Source organism: Macaca thibetana, chromosome 2, assembly GCF_024542745.1.
Source record: "Macaca thibetana thibetana isolate TM-01 chromosome 2, ASM2454274v1, whole genome shotgun sequence".
NCBI lineage: Eukaryota > Metazoa > Chordata > Mammalia > Primates > Cercopithecidae > Macaca > Macaca thibetana.
The window spans coordinates 67,153,116-67,174,247 of NC_065579.1; positions in this window are offsets into that span (position 1 = coordinate 67,153,116).

Below are 21,132 nucleotides of genomic sequence, written 5' to 3' on the forward strand. Positions count from 1 at the left end.
TATGCTGAAATAAAAGTTCACTTAAGGCAAGATAGCCAGAAGAGGTATGATTTCTTATGTAAATTAAAAAGAATGCTAAAAGTTTCTAATGTACATAGGTAGACTTACATCTATAAAGGAAGTCTCAAATTTTTAAGGATATTTATTTCACAAAATAATTTCCAATTACATTTCAGAATAAAAAAATAATAGCTAATTAGTTTACAGAAAGATTTATTTTAGTTGAATAAGGTGTTTTTTTAGCTAAAATTACCTGAGTTCAGGTTAATGGGTGGAGTTCACTGAGGAACAGGACCAAAAAAGCATTGTATGCCTCAACTCAGCATGGATAGATCTGAAAAAGAAGCAAATTTATTTTACCTTTTATAAACACTTTATCTAGGATAGCTTTCTTTCCACCTTTGGGGCAGGATAGTAACTAAGCCAAAAGTTTAGCAGGTTTAATTAGTCTCTTCAATTACTCGCTCAAGCTTTTCATTTACCTTTTACAAAGACTTTAAATAAAAATATTGAAATATTTTTAGAAGCTTCTGCATATAAATAGGCTTCCCTAGATGAGATTAATTTAGGAGCCCTTATTTTCAAATGTACTTCGGTGTAGTGTTGTTCATTTGGAACATTGCTCTGTAACTTATCTTTAGTAAGATTTCACCATTTCTGTAACACTTGCTACCTTTGGGGCCTAATGCTTATACATATATAAGCTGGATGGTATTTAGTCCTTCATAAATTAAGGATCCCACTTTTACCTCAAATATTGGCTTTGTCCCTGAGGTTTCATTGATCAAGTTAGCCAATGGTTTTATTCCCTGCCCGAACACAAAAGAAAAATAAAACAAAGAGGCAGGACACAAAAATTTCTGCAAATTTCTAAAAGCCAAATTTTACACCCTCAGCAATATTGTCATTTACTATCAGATTTGTTCTGACTCAGTCAGATATAAGAGACCTCAAACTGGATTCAAGCCAGTTAATTACTAGATCCAATCTGATCCTGGACCCAGTTCAGTTTCTCTTGTAACTTCCAAACCGAGTTTGGATCAGAAATTTGTTCAAAGAAAGTCAGAAAGCTCAAAAATGCAAATCCATGGAGCTTCAGAATCTGAGAGTGAATTTACCACAATCCTCTGCTGCTCCAAGAGAGAAATGGACACAATGAGCCTGATAGGTACCTCACTTCGGCACTCAGCGCTTCTGGGGCTCATTAGAAGCTCTACTTCAGATCTTATTTCTGATGCCATCTGTTAAAAGAAAAGCTTTAGGCAAATTAAATTTAACAGAGCTTAATTCAACAAAGAACAATTTGAGAATTGAGCAGCCTCCCATGATGTACAGAAAATGGAAGTGAGGTACAGAAACAGCTGGATTGGTTTCAGCTTGGTGTCTACCTTAGTTGAACATGGTTTGAACAGCTGGCTACCTTTGATTGACCAAAACTTGGTAATTGGCACAAGAGCAGGCTACAGTCTGTATACAACTTCATTTAGGTTATAGTTCATGATGTACAGAGAAACCATTAGGCCAAACATCAAATATGTAAGAAATCAGCTTTAGGCTAAACTTGATCTAAAAAGTTACATTAATTACTAGTTATAGATTAGTGTTACTAACTTCTATTTTGACATTATAAATTTGGAAGTAAGTTTTGCCCTTAAACTAATAGGTAACATGCTAAAAAATTTAAGGTTAATTAATAATTACATATAAAAATGATGTAATGAATGTAAATACTTCACTAAAATTTAATAAATATTTGAAAATTCAATAACCAGCATCCCTATGATCAAAGATAAAAAATACTGCCCTCTGAATACGTAATGGGAATTGAAATCAGATATTTTATTATTAAATTCTGTCCCATCAATTTTCGAATGTCTTTTGCAATACTTATCACATTTAGGCTGTTCCAATCTAGCTCATTTGTGTGAGACTTGTAAAATCTGGGCAAGAAATTGTCATTGGGAAAAAAGGGCAGACCAAAAAAATCTAAAAAGTTACAATTATTTAAATCTACTATTTATGAAAACATAGTATGTTTTTCCTTAAAAGACTGAAACTGCATTGCTGACTACATTACTCTTATCTTAGAAAAATTAATGCTTGACAATGTGGAATCTCACATTTTTTATTATATTTAGTGAAATGTTATGTATCCTATATGAACAAAAAAAAATCAAAAGACTCTCTTAACCAAACACATTACATATTTCTTTATAAACTTGAGGGGAAAAATCTAATTTTCTTTTAGTAGCTTTTCATATTCCAAGACTATCTGCTCTTTTAGCCTCTTACCCTGGCATTTCTTTATAAGACTCCTTATTTCATGCTATGTTCTAGCATTTGCAACTCTCAGAAAACTGTCATGCCTTATTGTCTTTTCTACTTTTGCATATGATACTCCATTTTGCTCCTTCTGGTGTATCATCAGTCTATACACAGGAAGTAAATTTTTCCTTAGTTGTAATATTTCAAATCAAATGCCATCTCTTCCAGGAAGCTACCATGATGCCATTGGGAAGTTTTCATTGAAGTTTCCTCAATGACCTTGTCCATGCCTTGGCTCGAAAACACATTTCATCATTGCAATTGTGTGTTTCCACACCTCTTATCCAGTTAAACTATAGACTTCTCAAGTGAAGGATCCATGTTCAAATGCTATTTTTTAAATTTCTCCTTTCTGCCTTGAGTGGTGCCAGATATTCTGTTATATTCTAAATACATGATGTAAAAACCAAAACGAAGTAGAAGAAAAAGTGACTTTTTATGTGTCTACTAATTGTTTACTTGGTTTTTAAAAAGTAGTAGAAATAGAATAGCTAATAAAAATGTTAAAATAGTTATATTTAAGTTAAAATGGGCGGGTTTGAGAAACACAAAAGGAAAATTTTAGAAGTTGTGAAAAAATCTTTCACCATGATTAAATGAGATTCATCCCAGGGATTCAAGGATGGCTTAACATATCAAAATATATTTTAAATATAACATAAGAAAATAGAAATGTTTCAAGAAAAAGAAAATATATTATAAATAGACTTATAAGCATTGGTTCAATCTACATAATTGCTTATATGAAGGTACATTATTTACAGATTATCTCAATTCTTAATGTGACTTGACCTTGTACTAAGGTTAACTTATAAAATTAACTTTTTGGAAACGTGCTGGATATAGCAGTGATCAATTGAGTTGAAATCGGGTATTTTTCTAGAGATGTGAAAAATAAATACAAAACACAATGTTTGAGGCAGTAATTTCCTTATTTGTTAGTGTATTATTACAACCTCCAGCCTCCTTTATAATTGTATATTTCAGAACCCTACCTCAAAATATCTACCACAAAATTTAAAACTTCCAGGCAAAAGGTAAAAGAATACATATACTTAGATATGTTTTATGCAACTCTAGTCTTGGTTCTTTTATCTAGAATGACAACTCTACGGGGCAGTTTATGTATCTTTCTAGAATCACTTTTGTTATAGTAACTGCTAATCTCAACATTGATGTAGTATATACTGATTTCTTAGAATCTCAGTTCTATAATCACCCTTCCTCCAATAATCTTGTCCTTTTTCCCACTTTAGCTACCTTATTGCATCACTATACTCTTGACTTTGTCTTAAACTTTTACACCATATCTTTCCTAATCTCAACTTCAATTATCTCAACTCTGACGATAATTTTATCAATACTCTTCCTTTTGTACCCCAACTTTAACAATCTCTCCATCTCAGGAGAAAATTTCTTTGGTTTATTCATACTACCCTTTCATAGCCCTTATCACTCACTTCTCATTTCCTTATAGAACTTAAAGTACTTAATCATTCTTCTCCTTCAAATACTTTCTTTTATGTGGCACTATATCTATCTTTGTTTTCTTTTACTTCTCTGGTCAGTCTGATTCAACCTTCTGTCTTCCAAGCTATAGACACTGGCATGACATGCTGCTCACCCCTTTCATCTTTTCTCTTTAAGATCCTTCAGTCTTTAAGTGAGTTCAAATTCTACAAGTTTAATTACCAATTCAATGCTAAGGATTCTCAGATTTTTTTTTTTTTAAACAGGCAAGTTCTCTTGAACTCTAAACTCTTAACCAAACTATCTATTCAAATATCTCTACTTGAGTACCTAACAAGCATCTCAAACTCAACATATCAAAAATGAGCACCTGGTGTTCCTCATCACTTTCTTCCTGTGCTCTTCATCTTGATCAATGTCAGCTGTATTCCATGACTTCCTAAGCCACAAGCTGTGGTTTATTCTTGATTCTTCTTTTTCCATCACACACTTTTTCCAATCTGTCAGCAAGTTTTGTTGGCTGTACATTCAAGATACCTACAGTTTTAAAACTTCTCACAATAACTATTTGATCTGTTTTCTTTACTTCCTTACTCCTACCTCTGCCTCTAGTACTTTCTTAGCACAGCAGAGTTTTGTATTAAAAATCCAGATCTGATCATGTCACCCCTCTACCTAAAACCCTTCAATATCCCCCATCTCAGTCATAATGGAAGCCAGTGTTTTTATTATGTCTGAAATTCCCTAGATTAGAACTTTTCAAACTATTAAGGAAGGACTCTCTTTTAATTTTAATTCCATGATGACTCAACAATTTTGTGAAATGAGGAAAAGTATTAGTATAAAATGAATAAAAACAGGACATACAAACCCAAATATTTTAATACTAATTTTAATAGACATAAAGTTACTCTATTACTGTATCAAATTTCTATAAAAGTTGCTTAACATTTACTCTTAATTTTTTGTATCTATTTCCTTACACTAGAAACAAATTGTTCAGGGTCCTCACACTGAGTGGAGCTGCTGGAGTAGCTCGGGCTTTCTCTACTAACTCAGATCACTTATTTCATCACCCTCTCCTCTCCTTTTCTCTATCCAACCACAGTTTTACAGGAACATTCTGCCTCAGGAACTCCCTCTTCATAGCAGCTGCATGACTTACACTCCAATTTCCTTTAGGTCTTTATTCAAGTGTTACCTTCAGTAAAGTATTTCTTGGCCATTCTCTCTAGAAGATAAATTCCTTTTAAATATTTCCTTATCCTATTGCTTAATTTATATATTTTTTAGTGTTTATTATTCTTTAAAATAATATTCTATCTCTTTGATTAGAACATAAGCTCTGAATAATGATTTTTGTATGTTAATTTACTGCTGAATTTTGCACATTTTGGCAGATAGTAGGAGTTTGATCAACATTTTAAAAATGAATGATTATTAGTGACTCTTGAGATGCTAAAACCCTTATGAGTAACATGAGGCGTTAAAAATTCATTCAGAAGTTTAAACAGGGTTACTGACTTATAAAAACTGTAATAAAATATTTGTTATACATGTAATTGAAAAGAAAAATTGATGTCAAAAATTCAAGTACTTGTCCACAACTGTATCTTATGTAGAAATTGGAAGCTTTACTTGTTAAACTTAAGGGAAAAATAAAGTGAACTTGTTTATGTGATGTTATTTTTAGCGTATGCACTTGTTGTCGGGTAATAAAACACAAAATTATCTACAAGTGTTACTGAACTTATAAAAGACTTGTGTTGCATAGTGTCTTGGTAATTTTTTATAAAAACTAGAATCCTGAGGCATCTGAAGATGTTTTTATTATTTTAAATATCTTCATATAAAAATGCTATGAACCACTGATATGACAGAAAATTATTCAATTTTAATGTCTTAAAATTTATTACAGTAAAATGTAGGAAAAGAAAAGAAGTACTGAGTAAACTGTAAAGCAATGACATTTCTTGAACCCGTTAGAAAATGGAGAGCAAAGAGTCACTCTGAAGTCTGGAGAGATAGACAAATCCAAAGAATCACAGCCAAGACGGAAAATTCATAAAATCCAATATAAAGGTGTTTATATTTCCTTAACATTTCCTTTTTCAAAAGCTCTGGTTGTACCCTTATATATGTGCTTATCAACAGAAATATGGGGCTCAGAACCCTACACTTTAACTCAGATATTAAAAAAGTCATAACTTCTCCATTTCTTTTGTAAACAAGGTAAATAATGAACTATCAACTGTCATGAGGAGTTTGGATCCTCAAATTTGGAGGCTGGGGATGAAAAGGGAAATCATTAACTTTGAAAACTCAAAGATAAAGATAAATTTATGGTTTTGTTTTGTTTTTAGTAAAAATAAAGAAAAACCACAAACCCTCTTATTACCAGGATACAATCAATACTATGAGTTGTTTTTTATTTAATCTACACTAACCCAAGGTCTTTAACGACATTCAGTCTTCAAATATTTTCCAGACTTTATTGTACATTTTAAAGTAAATAATTAATATAACCTATTTCTTAAAATGTTTTTTATTGACATTTCTCATGCTGGGCTAATTGCTATTTTTAATGGAATTTCATGACGATAGAATTTACTCTCAACAATGGCTTAAATTAAGACATTGAGCAGAGAAATGAGTTCCAAGGATGAGCTACACATATATTCAACATTAAAAAGCTACATAAAGATATTTGATCCCAAGATGGCTGAGTCACAGAGACTTGTACCAGCCCAGCCAAAAAAGATTCAGGGCTATTCAAAAAAAGGATTTGAATAATATTTTGAAGATAACATCAAGATTAGCCAAAATTAATCACAGGAGAAAAAAAGGAAGAAAATCTACCTATCAGTACACAGAAGTTTATTATTGTTATATGATCACTGTTAAATATATTTTAATGTATGTTCAATCATGCAAAACCTGAAATTAAAATACCAAATATCAGATAAATGTCATTGTCTATTTAAGACTACATGGTCTAGGCATCTATTATTTTTTCAAGCAAATTGTAAAACAAAAATATTTTTACATTTTGTGCTATAGAAAAACATTTATGAAAGAAAAATAAAGATTACAACATCAATGTTCTATAAAACAGCTACCTATTTTCATTGCTAATAATGAAAGATGATAACCAAACTCTCATTTTAAAATAATTTATATTTACCAATTGAGGTTGAATATACATATATAATAGCAATCATTTCCAAAATTAGGCAAAAACACCACAAATTTTTCTTTATAAAATAGAGTTTGGGAGCCTGTATGGTACTCATGAATGAATAAACTTTTCATGATGATTAAGAAATTAGTTTTTAGAGTAATAGAATTTATATATATATGTATTTATATTTTGTGTTAAGTGGAAGAGTAGTTTCTAAGAAAACACAGTATTTGCTTTGACCATGTAAAATATGTAACAGATATTCAGCAAAAACAGGAAATAGAATATCTTCTACACAGAGTAACAAAAGCAGCCATTGGCATTTTCACTGATGATGGGAATATCAATTTCAAAACAGATAGATCTGAACTATTATAGAAAACTGTGTTCATACCAACAAGCATATATTTTTACAAAGAGAAAAGCAATTATATTTAATATCTGTTAAAAGGTACAGCATATTTTCAAAGTTGCAAAAAATAGATTTAGGAATATTCCATCCATTTTGTAAAGGATGAGATGATTCATCCTGATTAGGCTTCCTGTTGAGGCTGAGTGGTTTTAACAAAAGAAGGAAATCAATGAATGACCAATAGAATATAATGGATTTGAAATGCTATATTTTAATGAGGCAGCAATAGGAGGCCATTAGAATAAAATGGATTGACCATCAAAAGCACATAAAATAATTTATTAAACAAGCTGATGTGCAGATAATCACAAAGTATGCTGATAAGAATATCCAGAAATAGTTGGAGAGTAGTTTTCTGCTAAGTTCTAAACTAAGGAATATTATCATGCAAAAGAAAAATAACTACAATTTACTTAGTATCAATACATGCCAGGACCTTTTTGCCACCTTCAAATTTCATGTATTGTGTAACTTATGATATTGTATAATGACAAGTCACAGTACCTTGGATGAAATCTGCAAATATATGTATGTTCCTTGAAATATGATTAATATTAACTAAGAATAATTATAATTAATATTAAATATCAATAGGTTGCTTATTATTTCTTGTCACATAATCTCTCTGATCTCTTAATGCATGGTTTATATAATTATTATCTAATCTATATCATTTTTATAAGATCAGAAATAACTTAGTTACCACAGAAACAGCTTGGGAAATGAACAAAGTTTGAAAAAGCTACAATTGCCATTTGTAGAGCTAGTTATTTGTAAAATATTGAGTAAGTACCCCCGTCATAAGAGGGATATGGACAGGAGGCAGGGAAACACTGGGTAGAAGAGGGTAGTTTCCAGGCAAAGGCCCCACTCTCAAGCCTGGAAACCTGTGGCCCTAAAAGTGAACAGGCATTCCTATTTTTGTGCCTAAATGTTGCCTTTTGGCCTGCCACACCCCCCTATCCTGTACCCATATAAACCCCAAACCCTGGGCTCCATGAGCAGACAAGCAGATGAGCAGAAAAGCATAGGAACAGAAGAGTAGCAAGGCAGAGAAGAAGAGAAGAGAAATAGCATCTGAACATTGAGAGGAGTTCGGCTGGGGAAGGTCAAAGAGGAGACTGGCCACAGGACAGCCGAAATTCAGGGGAAGATCATCTTCCCACTCCATCCCCTTTCCAACTACTCATCCGTTCTACTGAGAGCCACCTCCACCATGCAGTAAAATCCCCAGCATTTAGCATCCTTTAATTTGTCCATGTGACCTGAGTTTTCCTGGAGGCTGGAGAAGAACCCAGGTACCAAAAGAGCATTAAGCTGGTTAACACTTAAGCCATCTGTGGATAGCAGAGCTAAAGGAGCACTGTAACATGCCCACTGGGGCTTTGGGAGTTGCAGGCACCCACCCCTCAGCACTACTGTGGGGCCGGAGTCCGAAAGCACCCGCCTGGGCTCCTGCACCTACCCATCTGCATTCTCCCCCACCCATAAGGGGTTTGGGTGCAGTGGCGGAACAAGCCACACTCCTGTTGCAAGTCCTGTGAGGGCGGTCAGGAAACTCTCCAGTTTCAATAACTGTCTATTATTTTAATATTTCTAGATAACCTTCATTTTTCAGACTCTAGATTAAAATAAGAATTCAGCATACCAATAGTAACAACTCTTAGAAAGATTAATTGAAATGTGATTAAAATTAATTCAAACTATAACTAGAATTGCTTGGAAATTAATGGGTGAAGCTTTACGGTAACATATTAAAAGCTCACCCCATCATTGTAATAATTATGCTAAATTCATACGAACAAGTATATTTGGAGACATAAAATGTTGGTCTTCTGGGGTTACAAATATTATTTTTATGTCTTTCATTCACTCATCACTATCGTGGCAGAAGTTATGCCTAAATTAAATTTAAACACTCTTTTCCAGTAAACAAAATTATGTCAATTTACCTTCTTTCCTCCGTGAAAACTAGTTGTGTATCTGTATTCTTAACTCAATTTAAAATGAGTGTAGATCATCACTCTTTCTCTGACATTTTCTGGTCTAGCCTAGTTCAGTGATTTTTTTTTTTTTTTACTAATAGTATTTATTTATGTATTGATATGTTTGATTTAAAAGCCAATTTTTAGTATCATAGGTTTCCAATTGATATTTGCATTTTTGTTTGTTTTGTTTTGTTTTTCTTTTTGAGATGGAGTCTCGCTCTGTTGCCCAGACTAGAGTGCAGTGGCACAATTTCGGCTCACTGCAACCTCCACCTCACGGGTTCAAGGGATTCTCCTACCTTGGCCTCCTGAGTAGCTGGGACTACAGGCATGTGCCACCACACCTGGCTGATTTTTGTATTTTTAGTAGAGAAGGGGTTTCACCATATTAGTCAGACTGTTCTCAAACTCCTGACCTCAAGTGATCCACCCACCTCGGCCTCCCAAAGTGCTATGATTACAGGCGTGAACCACTGCACCCAGTCAATATTTGCATGTTCTAACTGATTGCTTTTAAAGATAATATATCAAGTAGGAGTCTGTTTCCATTTTTCCTATATTGAAGACCATTAATAATGTATTAACACATTGTTTTTTAACTGAATCCAAAGTTTCAGCTAACCCCATCTCGAACATTTAAAAAATATTTACCAAAAATTATGTAGGAGATTCACTAGAAAAATAAACAGTAAGCTGACATGATCATTCTAAACTCTGCCAGATACATTTAGCATAATGATGTACAAATGCACACATAGTCATGTAACCAAGAAATGGAGAAAGCAAAATATATAAACATAGAAAAAATCATTCTGAAGCCATCATTCAGCTTACTTATACCAAGACAGTACCTTCATTTCTTCTACTTCCTTTTTCTTGCTTTCTGTACTAGAATTTTTCCCAACACTAATGCCAGCTAATTGTTTTGGAATGAGCATCTGACAATCCTCAGGTTTTCTGAAATTTTAAAATGAGTTTCGCTGCTCTGTCCTAGGGGATGGAACTGCCAGATAATCCTTAGTACTGCTGAACAATGGCCATGCGAAATAACCTATTTTGGTGACAAAGCCATCTATTTCATCCCTTCTGAATTTACTCCATTTTTTTCTTCTATCCATATAGCATTCTTTATAAATGTGCTTTTTTATAAGCTGGTCAGTAACCAGGATCTTCTTATGTCTCCCTTACAATCCTTTTTTGTTCTTTATTTCACCAGTTATTTATTTTTCCTTAGGTCTATTTGTACATTCACTATCATTATACCTTTTGGTTTTGACACAAAGTAAATCCTAACATTTTATATAATATACCCCAACCATCCTACCCATATCTTGGCTTTTTTACTTAGCAAGACATTCATTTTTGCTTACTGTCATATTATTTAGGTTTATACATAAATAAAATTTAGAAGGATGGCTATTGCTTTCCCTAAAGTTTTTCTTTTGTAGAAAAAACTATGGTATTCAAGTTGTTTTTGTCACTTATTAACCTAAACCCTCTTAGTAATAGCGCTGTGTATAAAATTGGCTCATTATATGATTTTATTTGCATGTTTGTCATATAGTTTTATGTCATGATTCTTCACTATTACATTATTCTTACTGAAAGTCTGATTAAACTTTGAAATTACAAATCATCTGTTTAAAAAGTGATCTTTATATCAAATGCAAATAAAACCATATTTTTAGTGAACTTTTACTCTGTGTTTAAAATTGAAGTAGATCTTTTAAATTTTATTTACTAGAAAAATTTAAATTTATAGATATATCCAAATACATATACATAATTATATCTATTAATTATATGTTCACTTTGTACTTTTTTTTTTTTGACACAAAATCTCATTCTATCACCCCTGCTAGAGTGCAGTGGTGAAATTACAGCTCACTGCAGCCTTGAATTGCCTTGCCCAAGCAAATCTTCCCACATCAACCTCCCGAGTAGCTGGAACCACAGGTGCATGCCACCATGCCTGGCTGAATGTTTTTGTATTTTTTATAGAAAAGAGGTTTACCCTGTTGACCATGGCTGGTCTTGAACTCCTGGGCTCCAGTGATCTGCCTGTGTCAGCCGTGAGCCACCATGCCTGGCCTCTCACCTATTTTTTTTTGCAAGACAGTCAGTCAGAGAAAATATGATACAGAATTTTTCACTGATCGAATTCAATATGTCAATCTATGTCTTGAAACAGATAAACACTAAGGCATGGCTAACCACTTTGAAAAAATCTAGTTATTGTTACATTATCACTATTTAAATCAAATTCCATTTTTAAATATTTTATTATATAATATTTTATTTTTATCTAAAAATATAGAATTTATTTTACAGATAATGGTCTATCCACGAATGAGAAAATATTAATTGTCCATGAGAGTTGTCTACTAAGTAAAATATAAATTCTAAATCATATATATGTGTGTATATACACACTAACACGCTCACACGCGCAGACTAAAATACAAAGTTGTAAAAGAATATGCACTAGATGTTGTAAAGTTTGTTAAGTCAGAGTCTGGAAATAGAGTTGGATACAGAAAGGTAATGAATGTCTTTATCTTATACATCTTTACTATGTTTTAGTTTACTTGCTGACACATGTATGTTTTATAGTGTTATATTGAAACCAATTTTCATGACGCAAATGTATGGTGTTCAATATTCACAAAAGATTGAACATTTGAAATTTTGTATATTATAAAGAAATATCTGTTCTTTGTATTCTAATGATATTAAATGTTATATAAAAGTATTCACTTTAACTCATTTTAATTGCCTGCTTTTGTTTATAGTTCTTACTATGGAAATGTAATTGATAACACAATTAATGAGCCATAGAATTCGTTCTAAATTATGCACATTTAGAATTGCAAACACTATTTTTTTAATTTATGTACATCAACCAATACATTAAGGTGATGACATCTGTAGTAAACACATCCTTCCCAATCACACTAGCTAATTGTTTTTGTGAGTGTTCTCAGGAACGAATAATTTTCACTGAAGAAAGCTTCTCAAATATTTATCTCAATGTTAGTAAAATTAACATTAAACACTTTCTAATATGCTAAATTTATCATTCAATCCTAAATCAGGATGTATAGCTTTATTTTCAATCTCTAACATTTTCAAATTGACTTTCCTTTTCTTATTCTATTCTAAAGATTATTTGAATTTGCTGCACAGATTTTAATAGTACTTTCAGAATACATTTGAAGGTAAGAAATATGGCAAGTTAAATCACAGTGAATGATGTCTAGTAAAAAATATACCTGAGTATATTAAACACAACTCACCATTGATTTTCACAGGTACATTTTTTTACAAAAGCATCTATATGTGTAGACATGAGGAACATTTCACATTCAGAAAGGTTTACCCATGTTTTTCTCTTGTCCCATCATACTGTAGGAGAAAATGCAAACAAAGAAAAGTAGAATTTGTTTAACTCTGAAAAGAAAAATTGGAAGACCAGCAATGTGTCTGTAAGATGACACAAGAATAAAATGACATTACTTTTTCATTCCTAGAATGATAAATTACAGCACAAATTTTATTCTCCTTGGTCATACAGCAAAAAAAGGTCAAAGTTTTATGCAAAATATTTTCAAAGTTTGATAAAAGTGCTAACAGAAACTTAGGTAAATGGCAACTTTTCTATATGAGTAGTGAGCCAGACAAGATCAGTTTTCTTTTTATTAAGAGACAATAATATAGGTTACAGAGATATCTGAATTTCAGCAAGTCATATGATTTGTTGATATAGGGAAACCTATACTTAATATTTAAGATTGGGTATCATTCATTCATTTTATAATCTATTTATCTCTTAAGAAATTTGGTCCTTCTGCCATAATGAAGAATAAAGCTGTTTCTTGCAGGCAAATTACCAGTCTGCCTGGTCTCGCCCTGTTGTACAATATTTGGTATAAAAATAAACAGCTTTTGAAAGAAAACAAGAGCACTGAAGAGAATCAACTATAGTTTATTTGGTAATGACAGTGTCAAAGTCACCATCTTCATTACTTTCTAAAAATAAGTGAGTTTTATTTCAAAAGGCATAAAGCCAAAATTCAATACATAAATCAAATTCTCAATTTTTAGCAATATGCAATATACAAAACATAAATGACTTCTAATTCTGGAATTATTTTAAAATAATGAGCATCTTTAAATAATAAGCATTTTTATTTTAATGATCTTTAAATAAAGAGCTAAACAAGTAAGAAAGTAAACTCTGATTACTTTCAGTATGTAAGGTTTGTCCTCACTTATAATTGGATAGATTGTACATAGCAAAAGTGTCCACTGATCACATTGCAAGTTAGAAGGGAAAAACTTGATTTTTGGCTTGGTTTTGTAAAATTAAGAATACAACAAATTCATTATTTATTTTTCTTTAGCCACCCACTTCCTGACCAAGTGTTGAAGTCCTGATCCTTGAAAGCGTAACTCTATTACTTTCCACTAATTCCTTACAATGGTCAGGACTGCTTATTAAGTAAATCCCAAGTAAGTTAAAATAATTATCTAAAGTCTTTCTCAATTATTTATAAGAATGTCCATACTTCAGAATAACTCACTGCTATTTACATTTTTATTTATGTATAGAATCTCAAGCAAACTCCTAAACTCAGAGCTAGCGGACACCCAAGAGCAATGAGTCATCCCCTCATTTTAAAGGTGAGGAAAGATTTCCAAGACAGATTGAGATGACTGCATAATATTAGTCATACAGAATGCCTTAAAATTGTGGGACAAGAATTCAGGACTTAGAATTAATAAAACATATTTGAGCATTTACACAGTCACATAGCATTTGGGGTTTTTTTAAATTTAAATAACATTGAAAAGTATAAATCAATAATTATTTGTATTTCTATTTAAAATTAAAAATTGTTAACACCTACGTATATTTGCTACTATTTTTACAGAAATATAGTATATTACATTTAATAAATACAAACTATCACAAAGATGAAAGTATAAAATAGTTTATCAAAATTCACCATTGGAAAATCACCAAGTATTTGAAAAATAATCATTAACACATTTGTTCAGCAAATATTTATGAGTACTGTGTACTTACTATGTGCCAGGCACAGTTCTATGAACATAGTATAATACATGTACGATCAAACCAGAAAATTAAAAAAAAAGGATTCTCTGTTGTCATGAATCAGAAAATAAAAATTATATCTAAAACAATAATAATAAAATGTATTATATTTATTGCTAAGTGAAAAATTACCCAAAAAGTTAACAGCTTCAAACAATAAATATGCATTGTCTTGCTGTTTCCAGGGGTCAAGAATCTTGATGTGGTTTACTTTGATTCTCTTACACAGGATCCTTTACAACGCTGCAGTCAAGTTGCCAGCTGTGGCTGTATTCATCTCAAGGCTCCACTGACAGGAAATGCCCTTCTAAACTCACTCACGGGGCTATGAGTAGGTGTCAGGTCCTCACTGTCTCTTGGCCTAAGACATGAGTCCTTTGCCACTGGGCTTCTCTGTAGGACTACTCCCAACACAGCAGCATGCCTCCTCTAAAGTGAAGATTTAGAAAAGAGAGAGCAAGAGAAAGAATAAGCAAGTCACAGTTTTTGTAAACTAAGCTCAGAAATAAGGTCCCCATCACTTTAGCTGTACTGTATCCATTAGAAGCAATTTACTAGGTGTAGCCCATGTAAGCTTCTTCTTCAAGGGCAAGAGGTTACGCAAAGGCATAAGTACCAGAAAGTCATTGGAAGGAAGAGATCATTGGAAATCATTTTACAAGCTGCCTACCACAAAATATCAGATGATGACAAATACAAAAGAAAAGTCAAAGTGAAGGTGGTTGGGCCATTGAAGGTAATTGGAGATAAGGAGGAAGTTCACCTGCAAATTTAAATGAGAATAGCCTTCATTGAGAAGGTGATCTTTGAGAGAGGAATTGAAGAGGTGATGGCATTTTCTCCTTGGAAAGAGCAATGTAAGAATAGATAAAACCTGTTTAAAGGCTCTGAGTTAGAATAATATTTCATGTATTGTAAAATGAGCAAGGAGATCATTGTGGTTTATCACAATCTTCTGGTGGTCTATGATGTTTTGACAATTTACGTACCACTGTATCGCTGTATTATCATATTCTATCACCCTTCTCTTTGCTCATTCTACTTTAGCTTTCTTTGCATCTAAGTTAAATCTATTGAATGGTTGTAAGCAGATAAATACCCAATCCAGCTTACTATGTTGCTTTACTTGTTGTTTTGCTAATAGACTAATAGTGTGATTTTGTGCTTTGCTGTACAGGTGCAAGTGCAGTCTAACTGGAGAATTGAGTTCCAGGTATATGCAAGTGGATGATTATTAAGAATGATGGATTTTAAACTAAGTATGGTAGGGAGAAATTACATTAATGGGAACGTAATTGAAATGGCTGACATAAGCGAAAAATTAACAGATTCATTGAATTGATACTCCAGCAATCAGGGAAGAAGTTTGGTGGGGGAGTCAACGAAATAATGAAAAAATTAAGTAGAAACTTAGGAGATGTTGAATAGAGTGAGAAATGTCACAGAATAGAAACTTAAGAGGAAGTTATAGCAGGGATCATTTCTGGTTTCATATAAATTTTAATATTTTTTATTACTATGAAGAATATCATTGGTATTTTGATAGAAATTTTATTTTATCAGTAGATTGCTTTTAGTATGGTCATTTTAATAATATTGATTGTTCCAATTTAAGAGCATGAGATGTCTTTAAATTTGTTTGAATTCTCTTCAGTTTATTTTCAAAGTTATGTAGTTATGCTTGTAGATGTCTTCTGTATTAGTCAGGGTCCTCCAGAGGGACAGAATCAATAGGAGAGGATTTGTGTATATATGCAATGAAATTCATTAGTGAGAATTGGTTCACATGATCACAATACGAAATCCCACAACAGGCCGTCTGCAAGCTGAGAGAGAAGCAATTTGTGGTTCAGTCCAAGTCTGAAAACCTCAAAATCAGGGAAATCAACAGTGCAGCCTTCAATCAGTGGCTGAAGGCCTGAGAGTCCCTGCCAAGCTACTGGTGTAAGTTCCAGAGTCCAAAAGCCAAAGAAATTGATGTCTGATGTCCAAGGGCAGGAGGAGAGGGAGGAAGTGTCCAGCATGAGAAAAAGAAGGAAGCCAGAAGTCTCAGTGAACAAGGTTATCTCATCTTCTTCCACCTACTTTGTTCTAGCCTCTCTGGCAAACAACTGGTTGGTGCCCATCCACATTGAGGGTAGGTCTTCCTTTCTAAGTTCACCAACTCAAATGTCAATCTCCTCTGGCAACACCCTCACAGACGTACACAGAAACAATACTTTACCAGCCCATTAGCATCCTTCAAATCAATCAAGTTGACAGTTAATATTAACCACCACAATCCCACCCCCTTGAAAATTTGGCACCCATACACATCTCCTGAAATTATACTTAATCTCCAAATAAAGACAAGAATAAAGTCGTACGTATGCTTAATGTAGCACAGCTATCCTTTATATAACCAAAAGCGCACTAATTCTGAACCTAAATGCTACTCCATTAATTTAACAACATATACATGCTGACATAAACTCAATAAATCTTATGTTATAAGGTATGGGGGCAAAGAGGAAATAAAAGGAAGATATTTTCTTAAATGTGTGTATATGCATAAACATATTCTTAAGAATGTAAGGAGGAAATACTTATGATAATTACAGTCCTCATTTCTGGAACTGGTCACTTGGTCATAGCTGGTATTGATAACTACCTTTTGTACCAATTCTGTATTGCCTTTGTCTTCAGCAAGCACATCAGTTGATTGTGGTTGTTTTTCACCTGGTGGAGTGACCCAAACCCTCATTTTCTTCTTTTCTTTTCTTTTTTTTTTTTTTTTTTTTTTTTTTTTTTTTTTTTTTTTTTTTTTTTGAGACTGAGTCTGGCTCTGTTGCCCATGCTGGAGTGCAGTGGTGCGATCTGGGCTCACTGCAAGTTCTGCCTCCCGGGTTCCCGCCATTCTCCTATCTCAACATCCTGAGCAGCTAGGACTACAGGGGCCCACCACTATGTCCAGCTAATTTTTTGTGTGTTTTTAGTACAGACGGGATTTCACCGTGTTAGCCGGAATGGTATCCATCTCCTGACCTTGTGATCTGCCTGCCTCGGCCTCCCAAAGTGCTGGGATTACAGGTGTGAGCCACTGCGCCTGGCCCCAAACCCTCATTTCTGAAGGGTCTAGGTTATGTGTAGGTTTGCCTGGGTTGGAATGTTGTAGTTTCCTATTGACCTCAATCACAGGGCATGGTAATCTTGAGACAACCTAAAAGAACTCCTTTATTCCAGACATACTGTTCCTTACCTCTATTGTGAAGTGGTAATCTGACTTCATCTTGATAGTCTGGGTCAATAATCCTAGCCAACACTGTAACTCCTTCTTAGCCTGTTGGCTTACAGGCAAGAAGAGCCCAAAGTAGCCAAGTGGCAGCGTTACATTTTAGCTTATTGGAATAATTGTTGTGTCTCCTAGTGGCAGCATTTCTTCCTCTGAAACTAAGACTTTTAGGCAAGCAGAACATAAATTTCCTGGAAGTGGGAGCAAAATTTTGCTAGTGGATCTCTAGTGGTGAATGGTGAGTGGAGCCACTTCCACTTCCACCCCTTGATTCCTGGACCCGTGAATCCTGGCTATGGGTGGCGGGGTGGGGGGTGAAGTACCATACATTGGACACTGATTCAGAACATATACAGCCTTCTGGAGAACTCTGCCCTGAAGAATATTGTCACCTAGTTGTTGTTGTAATTGTGACTTCAAAAGATCATTCCACCATTTTATTTAAAAAAGCTGCTTCTGGATGATGGAGAACATGGTAAGACCAGTGAATGCCATGAGCACAAGACACCTTAAACACCATTAAATCTTCTGGGTCATATTACTCAAGCAGCAAAACAGCTCACATAGCAGCCTGCACCTGTTGCACAGCCTTCTCCTGTTCTAGGCCCCTAGTAGCCTTCTGGATCACTCAATACATGGGCCAGAGTAACACATTCCAATAAATAACGTATTGTCTACAAATTCCAAATAGGCTCACTAGGCATTGTGCCTCTTTCTTGGTTGTAGAAGAGGCCAAAGGCAACAACTTTTCCTTGACCTTTGAGGAAATATCTTCACAGGCCCCATACCACTGAACACCTAGAAATTTCACTAAGGTAGAATGTCCTTGACTTTTAGTCAGATTTATTTCCCATCCCCTAGCACACAAATGTCTCATCAATAAGTTCAGAGTGGTTGCTAGTTTTTGCTCACTGGATCCAATCAGCCTATTGTTATCAGTGTAATGGGCCAGTGTGATATGTTGTGGAAGGGAAAAGCAATCAAGATCTCTGAAAACAAGATTATGACACAAAGCTGGTGAGTTGATACACTCCTGACACAGAACAGTAAAGGTATATTGCTGACCTTGCCAGCTGAAGGCAGATTGTTTCTGGTGGTCCTTATGAACAAGAATGGAGAAAGATTCATTTGCTAAATCTATAGCTGCCTGCTAGGTACCAGGAGATGTGTTAATTTGCTCAAGCAATAAAACTATATCTGGTACAGTAGCTGTAATTGCAGTCACCATTTGGTTAAGATTATAATAATTAACTGTCATCCTTCCAGATCCATCTGTCTTCTTCACTGGACTAATAGGAGAGTTGAAAAAGGATGTCATAAGGATCAGCATCCCTTCATCTTTCAAGTCCTTGATGGTGGCACTAATCTCTGCAGTCCCTCCAGAGATATAATATTATTTTTTATTTACTATAGAGGCAGCTCTAATGTCTTTCATTTGACCTTTTCTACTATAGTGCTCCTTAACCCACAGGTCAGGGAACCAATGTGGGGATTTTGCCAGCTGCTAAGTATGTCTCTTCCAAATATGCAATCTGTCACTTGGGAAATGACTACAGGATGAGTCCAGGGTCTCACTGGACCCACTGTTAAGTCAGACCTGAGGTAAAACTTTATTAATTCCCTGACATCCATTAGCCTCTACTCTAACCAGAGGTCTACAATGACATTTTGGTTCCCCTGAAATCATTATCAGCTCAGAGACAGTGTCCAGTAGTCTCCCCAAAGTGTGATCATTCCGGTTTTCCAAATGCACAGCTACTCTGCTAAAAGGCCAGAGGTCTCCTTGGGGAAGGATGGGAGAAAGATTAACAGTATAAGTTGTCAATAGTGGAGTGGGGTCCTTCTTCAGGGGGACCCGACCTCTACTTTATTCAAGGAATTATCTGACTGTAAACTGGTTCAAGTCAGGAAATTGATTGAGGGGTGTGATTCTCTGCTTTTATAATTCAAATTAGTATTTTGATCCACTTAACCTAGAAGTTTTCTGTTTATACAAATTAAGCAAAAATGTAGTATTGATTTCACTTCCAGGAACACAGTGATTAATTAGGTAATGCCAGAGTTCTACATGTGTTAGACTATTCCTATTGCTGCTTTGCCTTTGCTGTCTATTATGGTAACTATGCCCATTTTGCCTTTGACAGTTGAATGTCACCACTTGGTCCCTGCCACCTCAGGATCCAGTTATTCCCATCACATTTAAATTTTCCAGTTGAAAGACTGCAGTTTCTGCTGTAAGATCTGGAATAAAGAGAAGCACAATTACAGAGTTCTTCAAGGATTCTGTTGCTCTTCTCACAAATGTATTTCAAAAGATATTGATGAAGGATATGTCTTCTGGGCCCTCCCTCCCAGTTGAAATGAGTAAGTCTAAAGTGACAAATCCACTCTAGCATTCCAATCTCCCTTAGCCTTTTGATTTCTTCCTCTACATTAAACCAAGGGAGATCAGGCATTTCCGGCTCATTCACTCATTGTGGGCCATCTTTTGATTTATTTTTCAGCTAACCAAGCAAATAAACTGTTAGAATATTTTCATTTAAAAAAGTTCAAAACTCTCTGAGTTACAACACTAAATGAAGAATCTCTGCTAGTGGTCCTATATGAATAAATTCAGCCTGTTCCAATGTTATGTTCCTTCCACCATTATCCCATACCCTTAATATGAATTCTCATACCTGTTATCCAGATTTCTGCTTATATAAATTAGAAAACTCAAGTTGTTTCTTTGGAGTGTGACCCACCTCCTCATGTGTCACACTCTACACCTCACTTCTTGAGGCCTTCTGGGGCTTGAGTCTAGTTATAGGTCTAGAAGCAAAGATGGGTGATGGGAGTGGGGTCTGAGGAGAATCGGCATTGCCTTGCCTAGCGACAGCCTCAGGGAAGGCCATTGCTGCTTCCTCTGGCAATGCAGGATTAATCTCCTCAGACAAAGGTGAAAAGACTGAGGATAACCCAGTGGTGAAGGGGATGCTGCCACCACAGGGGATAAGGAGGCCATTTCCTTTGGCAAAAAAAAAGAAAAAAAAAAGCTTATTAGAATTTAGGTTAGTGTCGCCAGCTTCATCAAGGTCCTCTAACATATCCCCATCCTAGGTTATAGGGTCCCATTCTTTCCCAATCAATACCCTCTCTTTAACAGTAGCAACCTAGTGAGGCTGAGCATGCACCTGACATAGTTTGGTTGTGTCTGCACCCAAATTTCATCTTGAATTCCTATGTGTCGTGGGAGGGATTCAGCGGGAGGTAATTGAATCGTGGGGGCAGGACTTTCTCATGCTGTTCTTGTGATAGTGAATAAGTCTCAAGATCTGATGGTTTTAAAAAGGGGAGTTTCCCTGCACAAACTCTCTTCACTTGTCT